Below are 26368 nucleotides of genomic sequence, written 5' to 3'. Positions count from 1 at the left end.
ACCTGTTCATAAGGTCAATGAAAAGAGAGACAAATATGGGAACCACATGTTCAAAGTAACCATGACCCTTTACTGCACAGACAGATCACCGCTCGGATCAGGAAACACAACACAGCTGTTACCGGTCTGCTATACAGTTATATTTACACTGCAGTGGAGAGGACCAGGAAGCTTGTACGAAGGCTGGGATCCACCCCAGTAAAACTCCAGCTTCACACAAACATATCTGCTGGCTGCTCTAGCAGAAACGGTCTGCGCCAAAGACTCAACTTACTTTGGGGAAAACCAGACTTTAAAGTTTGCTCTCAAGATGTTCCAAGAGGAGAAGGATCAATCATAGCCCAGCTAGCAAGAAATAAAAAACTGATTGGAAAGCTATCCTTTTTATATAGAGCAGTCATGCAAAATCAAATTAAAGGGTTTCTCTGCTAGCTTTCTAATGCAAAGCCTTTGGGCAATGTTTGAAAAACGCCTGAAAAGAAATCAGTGTGGGAGGCAACACAGCCTGGGTACATTCACATCCATATGCTCCATAACATATGGTTGGTTACACATCCCCGTAGTGGCAAGGGGAAAATGCAAAGGTCCAAGGTATACAATTAATGTATGTGGCGGGCTCGTACTGTCTGAGGGGTAATGCAGGCTAGCTGAATGAAAGAAATTGCTAAAATTTGCATGCACGCCAGGTTTGCGCAGTGCTTGCCATGAATATACCAAAAGCATAAACTCGTTCACACACAAAAATGATTAAGAGCGAGCTTTCCACTTCCTGCTGCATTCCCAATTACCGTAATAAATTCTGGACAGCTACTTTTCAAGGCAGGAAACAAAACAAAACAAAACAAAAAAAAGAAATTAAGTCTTCCTCCCAAATGCCAAGCCAAAATATGCTTCTTTCATTTGTAACATCAAAGTCAGTTTCATTTCAGATGAAGGGTAGTGCCACCCAGCAGAGACACTGCAGTCAGATAGAGAGAGGGCTTAGCATTGTTTTGCTCTGGCATGTCGCAGAGGGGAGGATACAGCAGGAAATCTTTGCTTGCAGGTGAGCGAGACACCACAAGCCCCATCAATGTGCTAATATTTCCCAAGCCAGTGAAATACACAACCACCGTGAAAATGAACAGACTTTCAAGAAGAAAACCTAGAATTAAAGCTCACCTAAAAGCCAAGATGACACGTCTCCAGCTGCTCGGCAATATTGGAAAATCTCAATGCAAAGGGAAATCAAAATCTTTTGCCTGCTTTCTCTCGCAGCCCTGGTCTTCTCTCGCCTTTCATTAGCTGGGACATGTGTCAGCTCTCTCACATCTGCGGTTTCTCACCGGCCAGGGCTGCCTGTCCAATTCCAAGGAAACACAGATGGATCCCAGATGGGAAGATCCTGCCAAACAACTCGGCTTCTGAGCTTGCCAGAATACCAGATAAAAATCTCCCTTTCTCACACTGTTACCAGGGCTCGCTGCCAGCTGATGTCACTAAGTACCCACCTACTGATGGCTCACAGCCAATCGGACATTAAGTTGTTAAATACGCATAATTTGTTTATGGTTGACAATAATGATGATGATATTGTGCGAAAACTATTGATAAAGAGTCCCTTGTGACTATGCAGGGAACCGATAAAAGCTCTGCATCGTCCTTGTGTCAACTAGACCAGGAGCCCCCACCAAGTCTACCGTGTTCATGGTCATTTTATCTCCCATCAAGACAAAAGAAACGGCACAGTGCAGAGCTTTCATCCAAATATCTTTTTCTACTCTTTCCTTCAATTCTCTCTTCTGCCACCGCAATCCCCACAGAATGACCGACACTCACAGCAAAACCAGCCCCGTACGCAAATGGCCTGGGGCCCTTAAGGAACTCCAGCGCAGTATTTGTTATTGCTCCAAGCTAAAAGAGGGTCGCCCTCTTAAAATCACACGAGGTGGGGAAAAGTTTGGATGGCCTTAAATTTTGGACATTTCAATTTGGACATGTAACCTTTCACTCGCATTTTAGTAGTGTTACATGTTCTTCATGTTTTAAAGAGTAATCCAGGGAATTCCATGAAGCGACAGCACTGAAGCCAAAGCACTTCCGATATCAACAGACACCCGCCCCCCCCAACCACACACAGACAAGAGCAATGACAACAAGAAAAAGCATTTCACATGCCCTATACTCCCATCCCACTTTAGTCACAGGAATCAGAGTCTTAGGCCCTGATTGGGCCAGGTGCCTAAAGCCCTTCGGCCTAAACCAGAGTCTTAGGCCCCTCCTAGTTTATCCCAGGATGCAGCATAAGGGGAAGGCCTGCCATTTGAATTTGCGGACCTGCTGTCAGGAGGGCGTGGGCATCCTGCCTCCTGATCGTCTAAATAATGTGGTGGGGGAGTCTGGGATGGCCGAGGCATGAGGGAGTGGGCATCCCTCATGCTAATTTTTTTTTTAAGTTGGGGTAGAGGGTGGGGGAGGGGGGCTGTCGTCAGGGGCTCCTGGCACAATTTATTTTTAAAAATGGGGACAGATGTGTATGTGTAACACGTGCACAACATCTGTGTCCATTAAAAAAGAAGCTACCTGCCCCGAACCGTTGAGTGGCAGGAGGCTGCTTTGGGGCTTCCTCTGCCACTCAGCTGTTAACATTACCAGCACCTCCAGACTTGGTGATTTTGGAGCGTTTTGGAGCATTAAAAACAGGCGCTTCATTTTGTGCATCACCAAGACATCACTCAGAGTGCTTGTTTTAATATTAATGACCTCATTATACAACATTTGCAGAACAGGAGTTGGAGGCTGCTAGAAGAGACTGCAGGGAGCCATTATGTGCATCGGTACGTAAAATACTTGTACTCTGACGCTAAACCGATTAAAACTGGTTTAGCATTGATCATTAAAGGCGCAGTGAGTTTTGAGCACATGGGCCCGAGTCTCCTATATGCTCAGTCTCCACAGAGGACGGGGGGTGGGGGGGAGGCTGTAAGGTCCTGCAGACTCTCCCACATTCAACAGAAGTGCACCTCCTACTGCTTGCATTTCAAGGGTGCAACACCCAAAGGCCGATGCAGAAAGCCCATAAGTAGAGCTGTACAAGAATGGCTGAGCTTCAAACGTAAGCTAATGACACACAAATTTTTATGTTTGCCGAACTTGAGCAGTAATTGGAGGAAGCTTGCAGATCCATGCATAAGAACATAAGACTAGCCCTACTGGGTTAGACCAATGGTCCATCAAGCCCAGTAGTTCGTTCTCACGGTGGCCAATCCAACTCAAAACCCAAGAAGTAGCAACATTCCATGCTATCGATCCAGGGCAAGCAGAGGCTTCTCCCCTGTCTTTCTTAATAACAAACTATGGACTTTTCCTCCAGGAACTTGTCCAAATCTTCCTTAAAACAGTTACACTATCCGCTCTTACCACATCCTCTGGCAACACGTTCCAGAGCTTAACTATTCTCTGAGTGGAAAAAAAAAATTCCTCCTATTGGCTTTAAAAGTATTTCCCTGCTACAGCTTCTTCTGCACATCTGAAGAGAACGATGGACCACTGGTCTGACCCAGCAGCGGTGATTCTTATGGCTGATCTGTGCAAAAATATTAGCCTCCCATCAATTTTGCAAGGGTGATATTATGCTTATAAACAACAGTCGCTGATGCATTTTCACTTTTGTGTGGACACAACGTGCATCACTGTTTCTACCTCCCACTTGCATTTTAAAGTTTTAGGTAGCTGATCTGGGTGCAGAAAAAAAGGCAAAAGGTAGCATTTAAAAATCACAAGGAGGGCATGAAATCTTCTCAATAAACCCTCCTACTCTGCCCTGGACCTAGCAAAAAATCTCTCACATTGTGCATATATAAAAAGCCACCGTTTCCTCTGTCTTTACACTGGAATATTTAACGATCTTGCTTGACCAATAACATACAAGTAAACGCTGTGGTAGGCACATGGGCAGGTAGAACAATAACTTTCTGCACCAACTCCTCACCAGTCCACTGGTATGGGGTATCACTACTGAGGTGCCTCAACTGGTTCTTGGAGAGTGCAAGAATTCATAGATCTATTATCGTTCGATCTTCAGCCTCTGTGCTGTGACTATTGATGCCAATTTCAAAGGAGACTTTTAAGTAATGGAGACCAAGGTCAGAAACCAGTTTCGAGAAACCAGTGACCAGCTTTCAGAAAGCCTGCCTCCAATCCATCTATCCCAAAAGGCTACAGAAATTCACATTTCAGCTAAAGATGGAAATATTCACATCTCATGAATGCAGCCTTCCATGGGTCTGTCTACTGGAGGCCTAAGAAAGTGAAGATGGGAAATTTTGCTTGTTGCAGGTTTCCGGGTCTTGCTGCTTCTTTGTCAGGTAGAAACCGACATTTCAGCCACCATGCTGTGGCTTTCTTCAGGGTATGCTCTGAAGTCTGCACGTGACTTTGGAAATAGTGGGTTCACTGACCTGATTGGGAATAGGGCAGTCCACCAATTTGAATTTTGGCGGGAAAGTCAGTTGGTCAGAAATTTGAAACTTGTTGTGAAAGTCCATAGAATGGAAAAGTCTCTGGTAGGTTTAAAGGTGTTCTCCCCGTGGAAATGTCAGTTTCTACCTGACAAAGATGCAGCAAGACCAACCCTGAGAGAGCATGGAACTATATAAAGAAAGAAATGGTTTATGTTAAGACACCAATCTGACTATGAGTGCTCAAATAGTACAAACAGTACAGTAAGCATTTTTTAAATTACACCTGTGGAAGAGACGGAAACCACTGGTTTCGCAATTCGATTTTCAGACAATTTTGAAGTCTTCTACTATGTAAAGTGGATTATTGTAACGCATTATATCTAGGAATGGCAAAATGTAAAGTTAAAGCATTACAATTAATTCAAAAAAACACAGCAGCCCGAGTTCATGTAAACCTAAGGAGCACTTAAGATGACTGTTCAAGACTTAAGTTGAGAGGGATGTTCTGTTGCTGAGCCGTTTCCTGTGGTGTAACTGCATCAGCTGTTCAGTAGTACATCACCGCCCGAGTACACAACATACAGATCAGGCATTTGGGACCCCTGAGGAAGAGTGTTTGTTGGGTCTGATTTTTTTAAGTGGTTCATCTGTACACAACAATGTCTGTTTGTTTAAAATAAACTTTGCCTGCGGGATTTTTCTTTGTCTTTGGTTTATCGTATTTTTTTCTGTAGATTTGTTGAATTCTCTTTTGGTCCTTCTTGTAACTGCTGAATTTTTTTCTGAATGAATCATGCATGTTTAATTGTAACCGGGTAAGAAACTTTAAAATAAAAAACACCAAACATTTCCACTACTGCCCCCACAAAGGCGATCACATGCGTTGCTCGAGAATATGAACACTTTTGCACACGGATGGTCACGCTTCACAGAAGAGAGCAGTAGCCATCCCAGCCTCGGCTGCTGCTGTGATGTAAGGTTCAGGTTCAGAAACCACTTGTGATGTAACCACGCCTTGTGCCAGCTGAACTTGAAGGCCCAAAAAGAAAAAGGGCACCCGTGGTGATGCTGGACACCAGAGAAAGATCCCAACGTGGCTACATAGGTTGTCATCTGACCATAGGAGGTTCTCCTGTGAATCGTAGCTCCCAAGCTCGAGGAGCAATGATTCGTGAAAAAGAAAATCCTAACAGATCGGTGAATTACACGAATAGCAACAAACAGCAGCATACGTAAAGGATTTGAAATTAACTTGAAACTACGTAAACTCTGCAGAACTCCCCTAGAACGTCTTTGGAATAGCAAAAGGTGCAAAAATTAAGACACTAATCCTAAACCAACCATGTATCCAACAATTTGTCTGCATCTAGGATCATTCTAGGCCATATTAAGAACCCTCAAAATAAAAACAGACTTCCAAGCACTGTTACTGTATTAAGTTAGTGTAGGTTGTTCCAGATGTTGCTTCTTGGCCTTTTGGCTAAGACCAAGTATGGTATATTTTGCACCAGTCATTACGTTTACGTTTATTAAAATTTGGTATCCCACAATTTACGACAGATCAATGCAGCTTACAAAAGACAATAAAATCAGTCAAAACAAGAAAAGAACTCCATTATCAATAGGAAAGACCTAATGTAAAGATTGAGGAAAACCAAACACCTCTTTTTGTTGAGGTCAAATAAAATATAGGTATATTGCTCTCTTTCTCATATTCAGCAGTCTTCTTTGAAACTTGTGAGCGACTGGTGCACAAAGAACAGCTCCAGCTGCCCTGCCATTGGTTAGCATCTCCTAGGCCAGCTGTACGCTTTCGCTGCCGTCTGACCACCACAATGCCTCAAAACAGCCCGGGCAGATTTTGACTATTGAGAAAGGTTTAAATATTTTGTTCCGAGGTGGCAGGGCATTCAAAATACACTCAATAGACACTGCATCTGTACAGAGCTCATTAGTCTCTGCCCCCCGAGGGAGAGTTTCCATGGAAGAAACGATGAAAACAAAACATGCACACTACAGTACAGACTATTCATACCACAGATCCCTGTGGTTTTGCAGCAAAGCAGGGCAAAATCTTGAAGATTTACAGCGGGAAACACTGCCAGCAAGTTCATTTTTACCCTAGGCCTTGAACAGGTGAACTTGTGCAACTCCTGCTCACGGAGATACCAAGCAGATTTCATGACACCTCCTGGCACCGTCTGCTCTCACTTTTTGCCTCAGAAAAACACCAGATGAGACAGAGCACAAAGGAGTTTCGATGTTTAAATACGTGTCTGTTGCGTTTCTACTTTGATTAGTAATATCAAAATTTACCTTCTTCTGCTCAGTGCACCAAGTCAATAGTCATGGTAGAGAGAATTCAAGGTCCTCACATACTCTCTTCTCCAAATGAGATGAGTGGTTTTGGTTTTATTCTGGGGTCTTTATAGGCAAGAGACATATAAGCTTTGCCTCTCTGCAATTGACCAGTTTTCTTGTTGCGCCATGTTGAATAAAGTGGGGGGAAAAACCTCTCTCGTTCATACCATAATGTTTCCTTCCCATTGGGAAGACACCATACATGTTTTCTGCCATTCAATGCTATCCATGCCCTATTACTGACCCGTTAGCCATCCCCTCCCCTCCCCATCACGAACCCAGAAAACATAGGACAACTGCGACTGTCGCTTTGACAGACATTGCACTGTCGACACCAGTGTCCAAATTCATAGATTATTTTCTCTGTAGGCACAAAATGTGGAAAAGCCTTCTGTAATTTAGACCCTTGAGGCTGGATTTTACAAATGGCCGCAATCGTGCATCAATCACCCAATCGCACCATCTGGAGAATCGCAGCAAAGTGAAAGCTAGGCAACAGAAATATAGGCCAGGGTTTTAAAGACCGATAAATCCGGCGCCTACCTTCCACAAGAATCGTGTCTACAGGGGCCTAAGGCCACCTCTGGCGTTAACCAACCCCTAGGCACCTCTTTACTCAGGACAAAGGTGCCATTTTTTTGAGGTGTCTAAGGGCACCTCTAATTTTTAACAATGTTTTGGGTTGGTTTTTTTTTTTTAAATCAGAGCAGTCAATTACTGCACCAACTGAACCAATTAAAATGATTAAGTTAGACAGCTATAGGGCGGCTAACATCGCCTAACTAATGGCGCAGTTTTGAGCATTTGCTCCTTAGCGTCCTCCGAGCACACAGTCAGCCCTTGCCAGCATATGCTAGGAATCCAATTTTCTTATAAGCACTCAGCCTATCATTGCAAGGCTGGCACAGAAAAGCCATGTTTTGTACTCCTCATGCCTCCATAATTCCCTCTAAAACGGGCAGCCTGTCTGCGTCTCAGAGATAGGAGGTGACACGCGAGAGAAAAAGGATCTGAACAGATGTGGTGTGGAAGATGAACTGGGTCAAGCCTGTGCTAAAATTATCCTCTTTCTTATTGCTAACAGGTTTTCTTTGCCCCTTGCTCACCACCCCCTCCCCCCAAAAAAAAATATTAAGCAGGCAGACTATACCTTTGTCAAGATCAGGGTTACTCAATTCTGGTCCTCAAGGTCCACAGGCAGGCCAGGTTTTTAGGAAATCTGCAATGAGACACAATGCGTGCACCCTCTCTCTCATCTCACTGCAGATATCCTAAAAACCTACCATATACGTATACTGGCTGAACCAGCTGCCCCCTTTCTCTCATCTGTTATGGACAGCAACCACAATGTGAGAGAACACCGTGTGGCCAACACCATCATTGAAAAGCTTATCTGCAACAACAGGCAAACATCTGTTTATCTGGAAAAAGGTGACAGGTGGCAGGCAGCATTACTGGAAGGAAAAAAAGAGGAAAAGGATGACTTGCAGGAGGTCCACGGTCCCTGTAGAACTGCACAGTGGAAAACAGCGGACTCTGAGCAGCAGGAGAAGCAGCCTCCTGTCACTGCTGTCGGGGCTCTGCTCTGATCTCTCCTGCCGGCCCTGTGGACTCTCCTGCTGTCTGCCGCTGTTCCCCGCAGTACAAGCCCGTGGTTTTAAAGGGGGCCTGCACTGCGGGGAACGGCGGCAGAGAGCAGGAGAGTCTGGCGAGCAGGCAGGAGAGCCTACACTAGCCCCACCCACCGGCCCAACACACCACCCCCCTCCCCCGATCAAGCACAACCGGCCCACCAGCCCCACCACCTCACCCACGACCGGCCCAGCCCAAGTCGGCTCAAGTGGTCGGGCCCGGCCCACCCACCCACCCCGCGTACCTCTTGAACGGTTGGGAGCAGGAGGGGTGCCCAGTCCCTCCTGCTCCTTAGGACAAGGCTCCCTCCATCTTTGGGAGCAGGAGGAGTGCCCAGACCCTCCTGCTCATAAGCCAATCTTTGGCAACAGGAAAAAAAGCCCTCCTACTCTCCCAGCCGCTGCTGCGCAATAGCCTGGCGCATCATCTGATGTACGGGGAGGGGCCTAAGGCACCGATTGGCTGAGGCACCTCAGGCTCTGTCTTTTTTTGGTAACTCAGTTACCGACAGGTCTGCAGCAGTCGGGTTTGCTAATAGTAAAACCCGATTCGAAACAGCCAAGCAATTGTTAGTGAATCAATCGCTTGGCTATTTTGCATGGGAGGGTCGGGATCGGATCGCTACAGGCGTTAGTGAATGGGGTTGGAGGGAAATTTGGTCGCAAAGGGCTCGCAAACTGATCGGTAATGAATCTAGCCCTTAATGCCACCGAAAGATTACTACGGGATTAACAGAAACGAGCATACATTTGCATGTTATTATAACACAATGTTAAGCCCATTTAGCAGAAGGTGTTACATGAAAAGCAGAGCTTTAAAAATTCTACCTCCTCTCGTTCCCTCTTTTAAAATTCGTTTCAGACTATCGTTTGCTTTGGAGCTCTGAATTCAAATGAATGGTCTGTAATAGCCCTTAAAATCAGGACCCTTGACCGACGGTTTTACAGAAGACAAATACATCACAAGGAGAAAATGAAAGCAACTGTGCTTTCTAGTGCTTGTGACCACTGTTGCTCCCTGACCCCAAATCTGAAGTACTCTGCGGCTGTCATGAGTACTTAAACCAGAGCATAAAAATGGAAAATGTGAGTCAGCCAAGTGAAGAAAATAAATCTCAACATGCAAACAATTAACCGTGCCATCACGCTCCTCTGTTTCAGTAACAGACAGTGGATTAGCCAAAGTGGCGACACACTTCAGAAAACCTTGGAAGATCAAGCTTATCCTAATATTTTAGGTCTCAAGTTTTCTCCTCTCTTTCCTATATGTATTAGGAATCAGGAGTTACGTTAAATAGTACTAAAGCAAACAAATCAATATTTATCTCCCTCATTATTCACTTTTAGGTCATAAGAACTTAAGTCTGGCCATGCTGGGACTGACCAAAGGTCCATCAAGTCCAGTATTCTGTTTCCAACAGTCCCACAAATCCCAGTCTTGGGAGGATCTCGCGGCATCAATATACAGCAGATGAGTCTATTTCTACTGAAAGGAAACGATGAAATGAGAGAGCAAAGGATAAGTTGAAAGGATTTAGACTCGGGAGTAATCTAAGGAAATACTTTTTAACAGAAAGGGTGGTGGATATGTGGAACGGCCTCGCTGTGGAGGTATCTGAATTCAAGAAAGTGTGAGACAAGCATGTGGGATCTTAATGAGAAGTAGAGATGGCGGATGGTGTGGATGGACAGACTGGACTGGCCATTTGGCCTTTAGGTGCCAAAATGTTTCTGTTCCTTACCAGTTAGATGACAAACTGACCATGGTAAGAAGTGGTGGGAGAAAGAGAAAAGGAAAATCTCATCACTACTGTTGATGATGGCTGTCACCAGTACTGAATCATGAGCAAAATACAAACAAACACAGCTGCCTCCATCCTGGTTTCTGCGATATCGCTAGAACAAGTGTTTCAGTTGAGCCTGTAGGGCTATTAGAGTCCGGGCTCCTAAGGACAGAGAGACTAAGCCCACTTTTTTGAAACTACTTTCAACTCTTAACTCCCCCTCACTGCTGTCAGATACCTCGACCCACTGAATCGTTTCCTCTACCATGATCTCCCCAACCCTGAGATGCCCGTCTGTCAAATTAGATTGTAAGCTCTTCCGAGCAGGAACTGTCTATGTTTGGCTCCATAAGCAACTCAATGAGAAAGAACAGCACAGAAGTAGTTTTGAGAAGACTGAAGCGTTTAAAGCTTAATATCTGTAGGAAAATAGAGGTGTCCGAGATCTGGTGTACTGACTCCCCAGCCCCGAACACAGCATAATATCTTGTCCTCTCGATTCTACCTGTGTTCTCATAGAGCTGACTCAACAGCCAGCAGAAGGGAATCACGATGCCACAGACCGGGGTCCACTTCACTTCACAGGTTCATGTTTCAATTTGACAGCCAGGCTGCCGAGGTAATACAACTGCAGGAAAGCATGGTTACAGACGTCACAGCCATTAATGGTTTCAGAGCAAGGATGACCTCTCCTGCACCATCAAACCCCAGTCTAACTTGGCCAGAGGAGGTTGCCAAGAAGGCATTAAGGAAGAGGGAGGGGAGAAGGGAGTCTGGGCAGCGAATGAAGGAGCTTCTCCACCACAAATCAAGTAACCGTTGGAAGAAACAGCCAAGTATGCAGCCAAGAACTAGGATAGAAATGATCGCAGACAGAAACAGAAAATGTACCACTTCTGTTATGTATACACTGCATAAAATACAGGTTCAATTGCTATTAAGGCCAGCGCTCTCTCTAATATTTGCAAAGTCAGGTCCTCAGCAGAGAGACAAACAGAATAAAAGCAGTTGTGTCATCTCTGATGGGAAGTACGGACGTCCCCCTCATTCTATAATCTTGTGTGCAAAATTACATAAAGGCATTATAGAATATGCCACTTACACACGTAAAGTAACTGCAAATTAGGTAGCAATTAGCACTAACGGCCATTAGAGTTCATTGGTGCTAATTGCCAGGGACTTGTGACCTGGATTGGCCACCGTGAAGACATGGACCATTAGTCTTATCTTCTTCTATTCTGGTACTAATTTTCAGTTATAACAACAATGTAAGGTAAGGGAGCATGCATGCGAATTTCAGGTTTATTCAAATTTGATATACTTGCCTAGAGAGCTAGCTTTCAGGGCAGTTTACACAAATATAAAATCAATTTTAAAAAGATGAAAGACACCCGCCATTTTGAAGAAAACAGCACCCAGAGGCAAGAACGAAGAGGCATCGCTCCTGCCTCTTTCAGGTACAGAGTCGGGGGCTCTAGACTCCCATTGAGGGTTATTTTTTAATAGGACTGGAGAATGGAGGGAGACCACTACATTATCAGGGATTTCGGTGGGTGGGAAGGAGAGAGCCATGGAGGCCCAATGGACCACCGGAGAATATTGTTTTCAAATTTAACATCAGGAGGAAGTGGGGGGCTGAGCTGAGTTGTGTTGCACTGGGCTGGGCTTAGGGTGGAAGTAGGAAGCATTCCGAGAAGGGGTGCTTCTAGATACTCCCTCCTCTCAACCAAGCCTTCAACACTGCCCCCAACCCAGCGCAAAGTTTCCCATGCTAAACACGTTACAAACTTTCCTGCGTGTGTGTGCACGGTTGCATGATGTACAAGGTCCACTGAAACCATTTGTGTATTCCCTGAACACCAACGAGCACACAAACCCTTCAGCATTTCCCAAGGCAACGGAAGGCAAATAACTTGGTCAAGATCGCAGTGGGATTTGAACCCTGGTTTCACCAGTTTTCAGCCTGGGCTACTCATCTCCTTACCTGGATGGTAAATTAATGATGTTTATGGGATTTTGTATCACAATTTGCACTCTGTTTTGTTTCTCTTTTTAACACGTTTCTTACACAAAAGTGCACTGTCTAATGCCTTTCTTTACAAATCAGTTTACAAGCAATCAATCTCAATACATAATTGAGATCCCACTGTATATATACTCTTCCAGATCCTATTTTATTATGTGGGTCATTTCTGATACATATTTGAAGGCATCTGACCTTCAGAATGATCGACATGTTTGCAATTTTGCCCAGCTAATGGACGTTAGTGGCAAGAAAGGGAAACCATTCTTGTTTCAGTCTACCTGGCATCTACAGCACAGATCAAGCCAACTAACGTTATTTTCATCTTGTGTTTCCAGCCAGTACCATCCCCGAACCATAGCAGCTAACCTGTAAATGCCAGGGCAGCCTGATGGGCCTCAGTCCTCTCTTCCTGTCAATGACTTCATGACCCTCTGAAGGAAACCTGGAGTTTTGGAAGGAAAACAGACCTGCTCTGCCTTCAGCGGCATTCCAAGTGCTCGGCTCCACGAAGTCTGATTTAGCTGCACTGCTGGGAGTTATTAGTTTATAAGAAAGCATCAGCCCGCCCACCCAGGCACAGGGAACTGCCAAAGCTCTCCTACTACAAGCAGCCATGTGCTTCCCATGTCACTTCGGATCAGCAGAACCAGGTTTTACACTCCTGCCCTGTAGTATCAATGCAGTTGCTGGCAGTCAATGACCTCCCCAGCTACCCCCCGGCACTCAGGCATCATCCTCTCCCTCTCTTGTCACCATCTTTCATGTACTCAACCAAGTTCCATGTGTGATAAAAGGGAGTGAGCCTGGGGCAACGTCTGGGTTAGAGAACCACCGAATAAAGGGAACCAGATGTCGGTCCTACCTTTGCCGCATAAAGTTACTCCTACCACAAGAACCACTTCCAAGATGAACAGCTGGAAAGTATTATGGCCTAAGCAACTCACAGGACTAGATCGAAACGGTCCCCGAGAACAGAACATGCTAAAATGCTGTACTGCATAGCCTCAAGAGACATTTTTGGCATTATTTCTGCATGATTAGGAGCTTGACATTGTGTGCCATGCTTTCCAAGAAATGCCAGAACACCGATGGGGAGGGGACATTGTCTCCTCACATCAGGGGTAAGGAACCTCAGGTTTTATAGGTCCCTAAGTGCGGCCTTTTGACCGAATCCAAATTTTACCAAACAAATTCTTTTATTTTTATTCGTCTTTTATATTTTTATTTTTAAAATGAACGTATTTAAAATACCAAAGAATAAAATAGGTTTCAACAAAATCTTCCCAGATTGACTAGCATGAGAACATTAGTAATCCATAAGAGCTAAATTGACAGCTGCTACTTCATGAATTAGTTCCAACGTCCCCTGACTGGCGCCACTACTGCACGAGGCTGGTTGGCGAGAGTTTGCGGGTGTCAAGTACACCAGTCTGTTATCAGCTTTTAACAACGGTACATGAACCAACGGATTTTTTAATGAGGACTGGGAATTGCAATATTACCTTGTTTCTTGCTTTGCGATACTGCAATATCAAGACGCCGCCCTTAAAGTTTCAAATAACTGATACCTATCTAAAGCAATGTATTGTAAACTATGCTGTGGTGAGATTCAGGGTGTGCCGCAAGATGCCGGCGAGGTGGAGAGGCTACCTACTGGATGTGCCTCTTGTGGCAGAGCCAGCACTGGCACCTCCCCTTGTCACTGGCGCCTCTCCACACCCGTTTTAGTGTAGATACTTTGGGCTAGGCACCTACTGTTTAAAGAATCAAGCTTTCTGAGTTAAGTGCCCAACTTTCAATTAATTCGAAACAAGGCTCTTGTTGGGTCAATAAAAACAAGGTCATGTCCATTGAGGCCCTTTGTGCTTTTTTTGGCTGTATTGTGTTTGTTGTGCTCTGTCCTTCTCTGTGTTGGTCAGAACTTCCCAAATAGAAATTTACAATCAGAGTGACAGATGGGAGGGTTATTTAACAGATGAAATTGAGATAATGTGCATTTCAGGAGGTTGGGTTGGAATAATCTCCCCAAAGGGTTACGAGCAACTCAGAATCCGATGTTACCTCTTTTGAAAGAATTCAAAATTCTTTGTCCTTAAATGTATTTCACTTCTGCCCCTATGTTATTCTTTCTGCATATTGTGGACCAAATCTGCCTTCACATTTTATGCTAGCAAAATGCAGACTACAGAGCAAGGATTAAAGGTCGACATTTAAAGAATTTATGCCTTTCATAAACTGAGCTTACCTAAACCTAGAACAGAGCAGAAAGCGTGCTGGCACCAAGGGATCTCGGTCCAGGTAAGAGGGAAGCTTCTTTATCTCTCGTTCTTATCCCACTGGCATCAATCCCTTCTCTCATTCCCCCTCCCTCCCTCCATCTGTTCAACTTAAACATCTTAACCTACCTGCCCACTAGGCCTTCTCACTTCCTTGGCTTAGGCCATATGCTCCTTATATTTAGGGTTACCATATGGCTCCAGAAAAAGGAGGACGGATTGAGACATCCGGGTTTTACTTCCATTGCTTTCAATAGATGTCTCTACCTGTCCTCCTTATTCTGGAGCCATTTGGTAACCCTCCTTATATTAGCAGCGAGGACAGGATCCTAACACAACCATCATTTCATCTGTAGTCACTGGGCACAAAACAGATAGGAGACGGTCCCTGCAAGATTCTGTTCAAAGCAGACTAGAGTCGACTGTGAATTTTTTCATTGTGTAAATCCACTTATAACTGGGGCCCTGGTTTCCTGTGATGCTCTGGCCCTGGCATGCACAGCTGTGCACCCCCCACACCCACTTCGTTAGCTGGTTAGAACAGAAGTTGGGTCATGTCCTCCTTTCCTGTTGTCTGATGGTACCAGGTAGTAGCAAAGTGTGTCAGTGGTTTCAGCAAAATCATAACTGCAGAGTTATTCAAGAGTTCCTCCCTGTTTCTTTACATTAATTCTAGTTTAGAGTCAGACCAGTGCTAAGATGACGCCGCCTGAAATTCTCATGAAACTGCAGGGCCTGCATTACCCAGGTGAAACTCTGCGTTATCAACTTCCTTTCGCTTTTCCCAGTCTGGGGTGAGGGTCCCCACCTGTTCCTACAGATGGAGCAGCTGCACTTAAGCTGAAACACCTGGCCTTTCACATGCAAGGCTCTGGAGATTTAGGAAGATTACTGTCTGTTGCGTTTGATAAAAATAATTCTTTGCAAAAAATATAACGGGAACAAAAAAGCATCCCAATTCCCCCCCCCCCACTTCAAAGAAAAACACCGCTGGGGCTTCCTCTCCCAATCTGTTCTGTACTGTTTATTACATTCATCCAAACTAATAACCCTGCTTTAATTCTGAAAATAATAAGTTAGATCACCAAACCCCAGGAACAAAATAATAAAATTAAATTTTGCCTGATATGTTTGGAAGGACTATAAAAAGCAAACTCAAAATAAAACTCCAGCACCATCAGCCATGACTGCATTTCCCAAACTTTCCATGTCCAAGACGCACCTGCAGTTTTTAAAAACATAGTACAGTATATAAACCTCTCTGGAGCAAGTCACGTGGACCTGGGAAATGGCACATTGCCAAAATCAATCATAGTAGATGATGGCAGATAAAGACCCGAATGGACCGTCCAGTCTGCCCAACCTGATTCAATTTAAATTTTTCTTTTTCTTCCTCTTAGCTATTTCTGGGCAAGAATCCAAAGCTCTGCCCGGTACTGTGCTTAGATTCCAACTACTGAAGTCTCTATCGAAGTCCTCCCCAGCCCATCTTCAACTAAACGGCGGTATACATACACAGACCGTGCAAGTCTGCCCAGGACTGGCCTTAGTTCTTTACTATTATTTTCTGATTCTAGATCCTCTGTGTTCATCCCACTCTTTTTGAACTCCGTCACTGTTTTCCTCTCCACCACCTCTCTCAGGAGCGCATTCCAGGCATCCACCACCCTAGAGATGCACCGAAAGACCCATCAGTGGTGGGCAGGATGCAAGGAAGTGATCAGGAAGGGGGAAGGATGCAATGAACGAAATATGTGGATAAGAACAGATACAATATCCAAATAAGCCACTGACATGCTGGAGGGTCCCATTTTAGAAAAAAGCAGATATGAGAGTGATGGGAGAAATTGAAAAGTGGCACTGATGCTCATGGGTGAAGGGGAGGAAAATTTAGAAGCTGAGAATGGATAAAATATGAGTTTGCTACACAGAACAGACAAACTGAATACCCTTGGTAGGGGCTTTCAAGTGACTGATTTGGGGGGAGGGGCCCAAGGCATCAAAACCACAACAGAACCAACTCAGCATGCCACGTAGTTAATGGGAACAAATTCTGCTGTCGTACTGTACAACAATGACCATGTCCACTGCTACTGTATTTAAAACGCTTCAGTAATCCGCAGCTCGCTGCAAAGTATCACATTTCCCGTCAGTGCTTAAATGGCCATTAGGATTTTGAGCCAATCGCTTGCATCCGCTCCCAAACCCCAACTTAAAAACATGGTACTGTACATTACCACCTTTTCTTTCTCTGTGAATTAGAACAGAATGCTTAATGGCCTCATTAACATCCACTTCCATGCACGGTGCAGCTGCGTCTTCCACGCTCAGCTCCTCTGCATTGCATGGCCAACAACGTCCCACATTAACTCGAGGGTTAGGCTCACAGTAGCTTTCAGTTAGAAACTGGTGGAGTGGAAGGCACAAAGAGGAGTCGTAAATGGAGTTCACTCTGAGTAAAAGGGACGTTACCAGTCATGTGCTGTAAGGACTGGTTCTTGGGCGGCTCTTTTCAACTTGTCCGTCCAGTCCGCCCAATAAGGCCAAGGTTGAATCTGGCACGCTACATAGGTTCCACTTCAAGATCAAATGCACTTAATCTCTCTTTCCCTCCCAGTTTTGAAACAGACAGTGTGGCAAAGTGGTTAAAGCTGCAGCCTCAGCACCCAGAGGTTGTGGGTTCAAACCCACCCTGGGCAAGTCACTTAATCCTCCCATTGCCCCAGGTGCATTACATAGATTGTGAGCCCACTGGAACAGAAAGGAAAAATGCTTGGGTACCTGAATAAACTCATGTAAACCGTTCCAAGCTCTCCTTGGAGAACAGTATAGAAAACTGAATGAATAAATAAATAAATACTGGTCCTACTTCTCAAGTGCTGGTGTTGTTGAAGGCCATTTCAGCCCTGGCCCTGATCCGTTTCTGCCATTTAAAAGCCCCACCCTTGAATAGATCAACAGGATGGAGTCCAAAGGGTGGTCTATTAAGACTGTCAGTGAGTTTTGTCAAAGATCTCAGTACGGCATGTATACTTTGGATGAAAGGAAGGAGAGGAGGAGATACGACAAGAGATAAATACACAGGAGACGAGACTGTAATTGAAAGGAAGCTCTGGAACGATGGGGGGGGGGGGGGAATAGCATGAAGGTGAAAGGAGACAGACTAAGGAGTAATCTAAGAAAATACGTCTTTACAGAAGGGGTGGTGAAAGCATAGAATGGCCTCCTAGTCAAGACGAAGACTGTATCTGAATTCATGGTGGGAGAAAGGGATAACAGTCTGAATGGGCCGTGTGGACTCGTATCTGCTGTCATTTGCTACATTTTAACCTGGGGGGGGACTGGAAAAGAAACGGTCAGGATAGCACTGCGCTGAACACTTCTAGTAATGGAAATCAAAATATCCGTTTCTCGGTATATACTAATGCATTAGAAGTTTAAACAGGAAGCAAGTGGTGGTTGACTAATTTGTGCTGTAGGGTTATCTGCATGTCCCTCCTTGTAAAAAGGGCTTAAAGACTCCGTCTTAAGAGCAGACCTTCTCACACAATCAAATAACTGTCTGGCAGCCTGTGAGCTTCTGCTGGAGCCAAATCAATTAGGATGTTTAATGTGATCCCAATTTCCTATTTCCAAGAACAGAAAGTGGGAGGGGAAGTGGCAGGATGAAACGGGAAGGAACCATTCCCTCTCACATTCATTTCAGATAAGTGTCACTCGCGGCCACCAGATTTGCATCTCACACAAGCATGAGTCTCTTATTCAGTATATTGAATAAGGAGGTTGGTCTGCAGTCCTCCTCCCACCCCACTCAAAATGTTTTTGTATTCGGTTCTTTTACAAGAAAGATTAGATGATCTACAGCAGGGGTGTCCAACCTGCAGCCCCGTGAAGTATTTTGCGGCTAAACTAATCTTAGCAAAAAGCAAATTTGACCACGTCTCCCCACTTCTGTCTAAGCTTCACTGGCTCCCAGTAATCCTTAGGGTTCACTACAAATGCGCCTGCCTAACCTTCAAGTCTCTACACGGTATCCTGCCTCCCATTTTTCCACTATCTTGGAACTCCTCTAATTCCAACACCACCAGATCCTCTCAAAAATTCAAACTATCCTTCCCCTCTTTAAAAGGCATATCCCAAGCAGGACAATTAGGGACTTCCCTCTTCTTCAGGATCACCGAACTCTGGAACAGCTTTACTACCTCGCTTCGGAGCCTGACCTTCCTCCAACTCTTCCGAAAACATTTGAAAACTTGGCTTTTCTCTAAAATGCAATGACCCCTCCCTCATCGATATACGAAGTCCCTCTAAACTTCTCTTTCTAAGTCCTTCTACTTTTCATTGTAGTTCCTTTCTATACCAATTCCTGTAAACCGTACCGAGCTCTACTTCTGTGGAGATGAAGCGGTATACAAACTTAAGGTTTAGTTTAGTTTAGTTAGTTTAGTTTAGTTAGTTTGTGCGGCCCCCGGTCAAGGGCGATGCAGTGTTTTCCTATGCTGCCTCCGGGTGTTTACCATCTTGCCGACTCCCTCCTCTGTCTTGCTGCAGCGTTTTCGCGGCCCCAGAAACATTTTTTTCGGCCAATGCGGCCCAGGGAAGCCAAAAGGTTGGACACTCCTAATCTACAATTTAGCCTCTGAGGCAGTGGCATACCAAGGGCGGAGGGGGGGTGTGGACCGCCCCAGGTGCAAGCATGAGGGGGGTGTTCCCGGCCTTGGAATCTCACGGCCCGGCCCCAAGGCTCTGGGTGGTCCCCGAGGCCCAGAATGCTCTCATCCTTCTCTCCTGGCCAGTCCGATGTTACCTTTACCTTCCATCAAGCTGAAAAAACTGCCAGCGATGTTGCCTGCGGCTCCCCTTCCTGCTTTCCATGTCTGCCTGGTCTTTCTCCAAAGACACAACTTCCTGTTTCCACCTGGGTGGACAGCGGCAGACGGAAAGCAGGAAGGGGAGCCACGGGCAACGTCACTGAATCCTTCCAAGGCCAGCAGTTTTTTCAGCTTGTCGGAAGGTAAAGGCAAAATCGGACTGGCCAGGAGAAAAGAATGAGAACATGCTGGGCCTGGACTAACTGGGTTTTTTTTGGGGGGGGTAAGTACAAAGCGGGGGGGGGAAGTGTTTAAAAAAAAAAGAGATTGGCCCCGGGTGTCACATACCCTAAGTATGCCATTTCTCTAAGGTTTGAACTACATATGTGTGTTGCTAAGAAGAGACCAAAAAAGCCAGTGACTGAGGGTCACACACAGAACAACCAGCCATGAACTGTAACTACCTATGACTTGTACATATTAATAAAAAACATACTGATGTTAGCCCTTGGGCAGCATTAAGGACCTTTGCAACATGAAGCTTCTGCAGACTTTACAAAGCCTTGCTTGCTTAGGTAGACAGACCTTTGAATTAGACCCAGCCAGGACACTAACCTTCCTCTCGATCCACGCATGCAAATGTAGGAATTTCAGGAACACCGACTAGGCTGGCCAATCAAAAAAGAAGCAGTCGCTCACATCCCTGTCGACTCTCCTGCCCCTCTTAAACGCAGTTTCTCTCCTACACTCTGAAAATAGTAGAGCAAAGTGGGAAGGAAAGCAACTCCTATATCTGAATCTCTTGCCGCCCCGACTCTCCTGCAATTGCCGCCCTTCCCTGCAGTGTGAGCTCGTGGTTTTAACCCGGGGATGCACTACGGCGTGTTCTGTTCACGCCGCTGTGCAGCCCCACCTTAAACCCGCGGGTTAAAATCACAAGCTGACGAAGCTGATATTGGGCATCAACACCGCTCTGTCCTCCTAGAGATGGACAGTGGTGGATTATAGCAAGCTGACTCCCTGGCTCTGACTGCTAGGTTTTCCATAAATAAACTAAGATGGTCTGCACATCATCTGGATCGCTCTGCAGCAATCCGTGCAGTCCCTGTGGGGCGTGACTCCGATTGCAATAATTTGCATGAGTAGGCTTGGTGAATCGGTCACCCAGCCATAGATCGGATCGGATCAGTAAGGTTAGTGAATCCCCCCCATGTCCTCAGGGAGAATTTCATGCTGCAAAAACTATCAGCAGCTTTTTTTTTTATTATTAGACTTGTCTATCTAATGGTTGGCTTGACTGTAGTCTTATAAAACTCAAAATCTGTGACTTATTGTCAGCCAAATTTAGGATCCTGTGTTTTCAACTTAACTTAGGAACATAAAAATCATGGGATCGATATTCAAAAGTGATTTAAAGGGCCAGGAAAGGCTCCAGGTGCTTTAAATCGCTTGTCCAGGCTAACCATGAATATTCTGTAGCTTTTAACCGGTTAGTTCACCAAATATCCATGGTTGGTGCCTAAAGTGAAACTGGCTGATCTGTGAGCACTCGGAGGCAGAGTCAGCACTTAAACATAGAAGGACCAGATAGTTCACAGTCCTGTCTTTATGACGAATATTGCACTTACTCATCTACATGTTAGCCAGCCACATACACCCAGACATAGCCCAAAACTGAAGATCTGGGGCTAATACTAAAAAAAAAAAAATATGTTGACCGCCAGGGGCTGAATACTTATCGATTCAGGATCAGCCTCATTTACGGTCTGGTTCTGAAAATCCAGCGCAAACAGAATTTTCTCCACCCTAAATCCTCACTTTTTATGAGAGTTTAGTGAAGATTTAAGTATGAATTTAGGAACTGGCCCCTAAAGCCTTAGCCATTTTCAAAGACGGCACAGGAGTGTAACTCTCTGAATATGAGGCCCCTGAATATTTAGCATGCTTTTAACTTATATTTTGTGCTTGAATTTAAGGGGTACCTGAGCTAAGGTGAACTAACCGATTTAGCACATGCCAACAATCAGTGTGTGCAAAGTGCTAAGACGCCCATTAAATTCCTCTGGGAATCATAGCAAATCATTAGAGTGCGCTAAATCAGCAAAAGGACCTCAACTATAGCTACCACTAGGATAAAACCGTGACTCCCAGATTGCAGAACTTCAAAACTGTCTCTCAGAAATCAAAATCTGGATGTCCACAAACAAGCTCCAACTAAATGCCGGCTTCAAAAAAGAACATTGCACCTACAACTGCCCCTCTCTCCCCTGGGAATCATCTATCATAACCGCCAAAGACCAAGTCTGCAGCCTAGGGCTACTTCTCAACTTTCACTTATCACTTACCAACCATCTCTCGCAAGTGGCCTCATCTTCGTTCTACTATCTACGACAACTATAGAAAAGAAGAAACTACTTCTCTGAACCAGACTTTACATGCCTTCATCCTCTCCCGCATGGACTACTGCAACGCATTATTCAATGGACTGACAGCAAAAACTATAAAGTGATTCCAACGTATACAAAACGCAGCAATTCAGTATCCCAAGCGCTAGTGTTGGCCCACTGGCTACCCGTAGCAAAATGTTGCGTCTTCAAAGGCTTAGTACTTGTGTTCAAGCCCTTATTCAACATGGCGTCCAGCTGCATATCAGCCAAATTCCTACCTTGTGTCCCAAACAGACCCCTCCGCTCCCAGGAGGAGATGCGTCTTTAAATACCCCCTGGTTGGAGCCTCCAACTAGAAAATGTCAGACGAAGGTCATACTCTCACTTTTTACCAAGGTGCTGGAATCAGCTGCCTCCTAACATCAAATCCCTTGATGGACTTTTGAGCTTTAGAAAAGCAATAAAAATCCACCTCTTCCCCTGACTCCTCAGGACAAGCTAGCATTCGGACTGTTACTCCCAAACCACTAGATTCTGAATAGATGTTCAACCGACTCTCTCTCCAAGTGTCTGCTAATCCAGAACAACTGAACTAAATGCATCTCACAGGACCCTTTAGTCTTTTGTTCCTTGTTGTTAAGTGTTATGTATGTTACCTTATAACCCGTTCTGGGCTACTTGGGGAGGACGAGATATAAATCAAATCAATAAATAATTTAATTATTTACAATATTTATATGTTGCTTACACAAAGCAGATTTCAATAAAACACACAATCAATCACAACCACCAACCTATCGTCCTGCGCACGCATTTGAGAACAAAATTGCATCCTACTATAGAAAAAAAAGTTAGGATTTCTGGGAAGATTATAACCCTTCAATGCAGCATTTCGCCATCAACAGGCACCGCCATCATGTCCCTGGACGTTTCTAACCTTCCTGATGCTACGTACTTCTTAATTTTAGAAGGTTTTTAAATACAAATTTATAAGATGGAAGCCTGGGTGTTTAATTCAAAGTTCCTACCCTTCATCACACTTGTTTCTGCAAAGAAAAAGCAAAATGGTGGTCATGAAATTTCAGCAAATGCTTTGGGGAAGTCTGAAAGAACCAGTGCGAGTTTGTGTTGGACTATTTGAAATGGCATGAGAAATGTCAACATATCCCATGTGACTGTAATAATAAGAACAGTTTATATACCGCAAGACCGTGAAGTTCGATGCGGTTTACAATGATTAAAAAGTGTTACAAATTGAGTAGAATTAACAAAGTTAAGAGCTAGAGATTAACAGCTCTAGAGATCACTTATTGTGGAATAAGATTGTACAGGTCAGTTACCTAAATACTTCAGGAACAAATGTGTTTTTAGGTGTTTCCTAAATTCCCCATAATTAGTAGGCATAAGCAATTGTTCCAGATCTTTACTCCATAATGCTGCCTGATGTGAGAAAAGAGGTTGATGATGTCATTAATGATTGAAAATATGCAAAAAAAAAAAAAAATCCACACTTTTTTTCCCATTTGCTAAAAACAGAGCATGCTCTTTCCAAAATGGACAAATGAAAAACAAACAAAACAAGCATTCCCAAAAATGACAAAACAAAAACGTTTTGCTGGTCATCTCAAAGTTGCAACACTCTGTTAATCCCATAGCCACTTCTGTAATCTTCAGCCTCAAGGGAGAAGGACAAAGATTATTTCCCTGAGGGATCATCAATTATGATTAAGCTACATGAAATAAAGAAGAAGGAAAAAAAAAAAAGATATCTTTAGCAGTGAGAATTCTGCAAAGGCCAGAGTTCAACGACTCAAGCTATCTGTAGTCAGTGAAGATAGCCGGTTTGAGTAACTGCAGGTCTCGGTGATAAGCAAAACAGCCCTCTCTCTAAGAATAACTGGAAGTCACCATCTTGAGCCGAGGCCTCAGATCAAAGATCCTTTACCCCTGCAGAACTACAGCCCCAAAGAGCTCTGAAGTGGTTTCTTGCTATATTTGATCTACGGGCAATGGGAATAATTGCTGTGCACTTTTAAAAAGTGTTACTGGTTAATATTAGCAGGGATTGGATGAGTGCCTATAAGAGAAATCCGTAAGCCATTATCGAGATGGACTTGGGGAAATCCACTGCTTATTCCTAGGATAAGCAGCATAAAATCTGTTTTACTTCTTGGGATCTTGCTAGGTACTTGGGACCTGGGTTGGCCACTGTTGGAAACAGGTCACTGGTCTTGATGGACCTTTGGTCTGTCCCAGTAGGCCAATTCTTACATGTTCTTACAGCTACGAAGACCCTGTTTTAGAGAACCTGCCTACAGAGCGCATTACATAAGATGCAAAACCATCAAGGAGTCCCACATCTTAATATTCCACCAAAAACTATTTAATGATTTAAGCAGATATATTTAAAGAACTTAGTTCCCAGAAATACATCAGTTGCTTTTGCTCAGCTCTATCTGAAAATGGCATATGATCGATACGAAGCAACGGTTTCTTCCATGCATTTACAAGTGCCCTGCAGTCTGTCTCTACTGATAGGGTCTCAGTGTAGACTCGGATCCAAAGAGAATAATGACCAAAAACACTTACGGTAAATACTAAAGAAAAGTAAAACCATTGGTTTACATATAAATAAAAAAGTTTGTATATAAATTAACAAAGGCAGACAAGCAAAACACACTCAAAATAAGTTCAGCAGAATGACAGCTGCCAAATGGAAGTTCTGAACATCCAACAAATACAATCTCAGTACCAGCCACCTGAAAATACTGAATACTTTTAACACAGTGGTTTACAACGGGGGCACTGAGAAGTCTAAGGGGAGCATTTTGTGTCCAAGTCAAAATCGAGGGGGTGTTGCGGACCAGCTACCACCTCTTTAGCAACTGGCAAATCCAATGGCCACTGATGGCCCCATGACGCAAGCCACCCAGGCGGAAACAGGAAGTGCAGAGGAGAAGCTTTAGGGCAGTTGCATGGGACTTGGTAAGAACGTTGTCACGTCCAGGCACCTCAGAAAGAGAAAACTATGAAGAGCACCGGGGAAGGGAGGAAGGTGGCCTGATGAGGGGAAGTGGAGGGAGAGGGGGGGAAGAGTAACAGATACTGAAGGGAAGTGAGGCGGGGAGAGAGAGGGAAGCAGATGCTGAAGGGAAGTATGTGCAATATAGTTTACCCAAGGGGGCGCTATCGAATCGTTCACTGAAAAAGTGGGCTCTGATTCAAAAAAGGTTGGGAACTTATGATTAGTTGCCTGCACCAGGGCAGTTTTGGAACAGTAGACAAGGCATTTCTTGTTTCTTGAAAGCCCAAAGTGTCTCATCTACTGTTTCAAAACTGCCCTGGTGCAGGCAACTAGCAGCGGCTTTAGAGGAAGACAGCAGTTGAGGGAAACCAACAGGCTCTGCGGTTCAAAGGGAAGGACTGGTGAAATGACTATTGGTGCCCCTAAGCCAAGCTTGGCTACCTATGTTATATTACTGACCCAACTCAATTGTGTAAAATTAAGGTTGTGAGATTTTTCTCATACACTTTTGAATTTAATTTAAATAAATAAATAAAAATATATATACACATACACAAATCACAAATCTACAATGCTAAGTGATTTACAAAACCACACATAAAATATATTAACACATACAAAATTCACATCAATCATATCTAAACATTTTCACATCACTGAAATAACTGAGAGAATAAGTATGCTTTTAAGAATTTTCTAAAGTCATTCAAAGATTCAGTCAATCTCAAACTCTTTGGAAGCGCATTCCACAGCCGAGGTTCCACAACCATAAAGATTGAATCTCTATACCTCTCAAGTCGTATTTGCTTGAAATCTGGGACATCGAGTTAACACTTGATTACCTGAACGTAAAAGCTGTCCTGGAACATGAATCTTTAAAGTTGCAGCCAAACAGAGAGATGGTTGATCATGAAGAACTTTAAAAATCAATGTCAAGATCTTAAATTGAAAATGCCAAAATATAGGAAGGCCAATGCAAGTGTTTAAGAATCGGTGTAATGTGGCCATAATGAAGGTACCCACATCTTGTGCAATCTTTTTCTGTTAGCCAACTAACAATGAGTTACAATAATCAAGGAACAGATATACAAAACCTGTACTACAGTTCAAAAATTAATAGGGCTCAACAAGGACGTATCAATTTCAGCTTCCAAAATACCGTCAGAATCACCAGTTTTACATATGGCTTCAATGAGAATGAAGAGTCAAGAAGCACTCCAAGGTATTTTGATAGCTTCTACCAATACCTAGTCACTTCCTTAGCCATATTAGCCCTCAATTGACCAACATATGTTGCATATAGATTATTTATACTTTTCAGTCTCATATTTTCTCCGTATTCAGAGTTTTAAATAAACATGGTATACATTTTTCTAGTTTAAAAAACATTGCCATGAGACTGCATATTCAGGCATTTAGACACCGAAGATTCCCTACAATTTGTCAAGATGCATTTTAAAGACCTCTCGATCAGTTGCATGACTAGAGGCTTCTTCTAACCTGTAACCAACATCTGCACCCGATGCCCATTTTCTGCTTAAACTGTTCAAGGGCAGTAACAACATAACCAACAGTTGTTACTGGAACCACTTCACTGTTCGGATGGTCTTCGATCCAGAAGGAAA

At 44.1% G+C, this 26368-nt stretch overlaps 1 protein-coding gene across 3 annotated transcripts in view; it reads right to left on the bottom strand.

The window, feature by feature from the left end:
- Positions 1-26368, bottom strand: part of CBFA2T2 (CBFA2/RUNX1 partner transcriptional co-repressor 2) — a 125516-nt gene that overhangs the window by 81132 nt on the left and 18016 nt on the right. The window contains exon 1 of one of the 3 annotated variants that reach the window (XM_033914406.1): positions 1162-1281. The exons of the other annotated variants lie outside the window; for them this stretch is intronic. The gene's annotated coding sequence lies outside the window, so the exon portion shown is untranslated. Of the gene's footprint in view, positions 1-1161; positions 1282-26368 lie in introns of those variants that run through there. 3 annotated transcript variants of the gene reach the window in all.

This window comes from Geotrypetes seraphini, chromosome 11 (assembly GCF_902459505.1).
Source record: "Geotrypetes seraphini chromosome 11, aGeoSer1.1, whole genome shotgun sequence".
Classification (NCBI taxonomy): Eukaryota; Metazoa; Chordata; class Amphibia; order Gymnophiona; family Dermophiidae; genus Geotrypetes; species Geotrypetes seraphini.
This window is presented reverse-complemented; position numbering and strand designations above follow the sequence as displayed.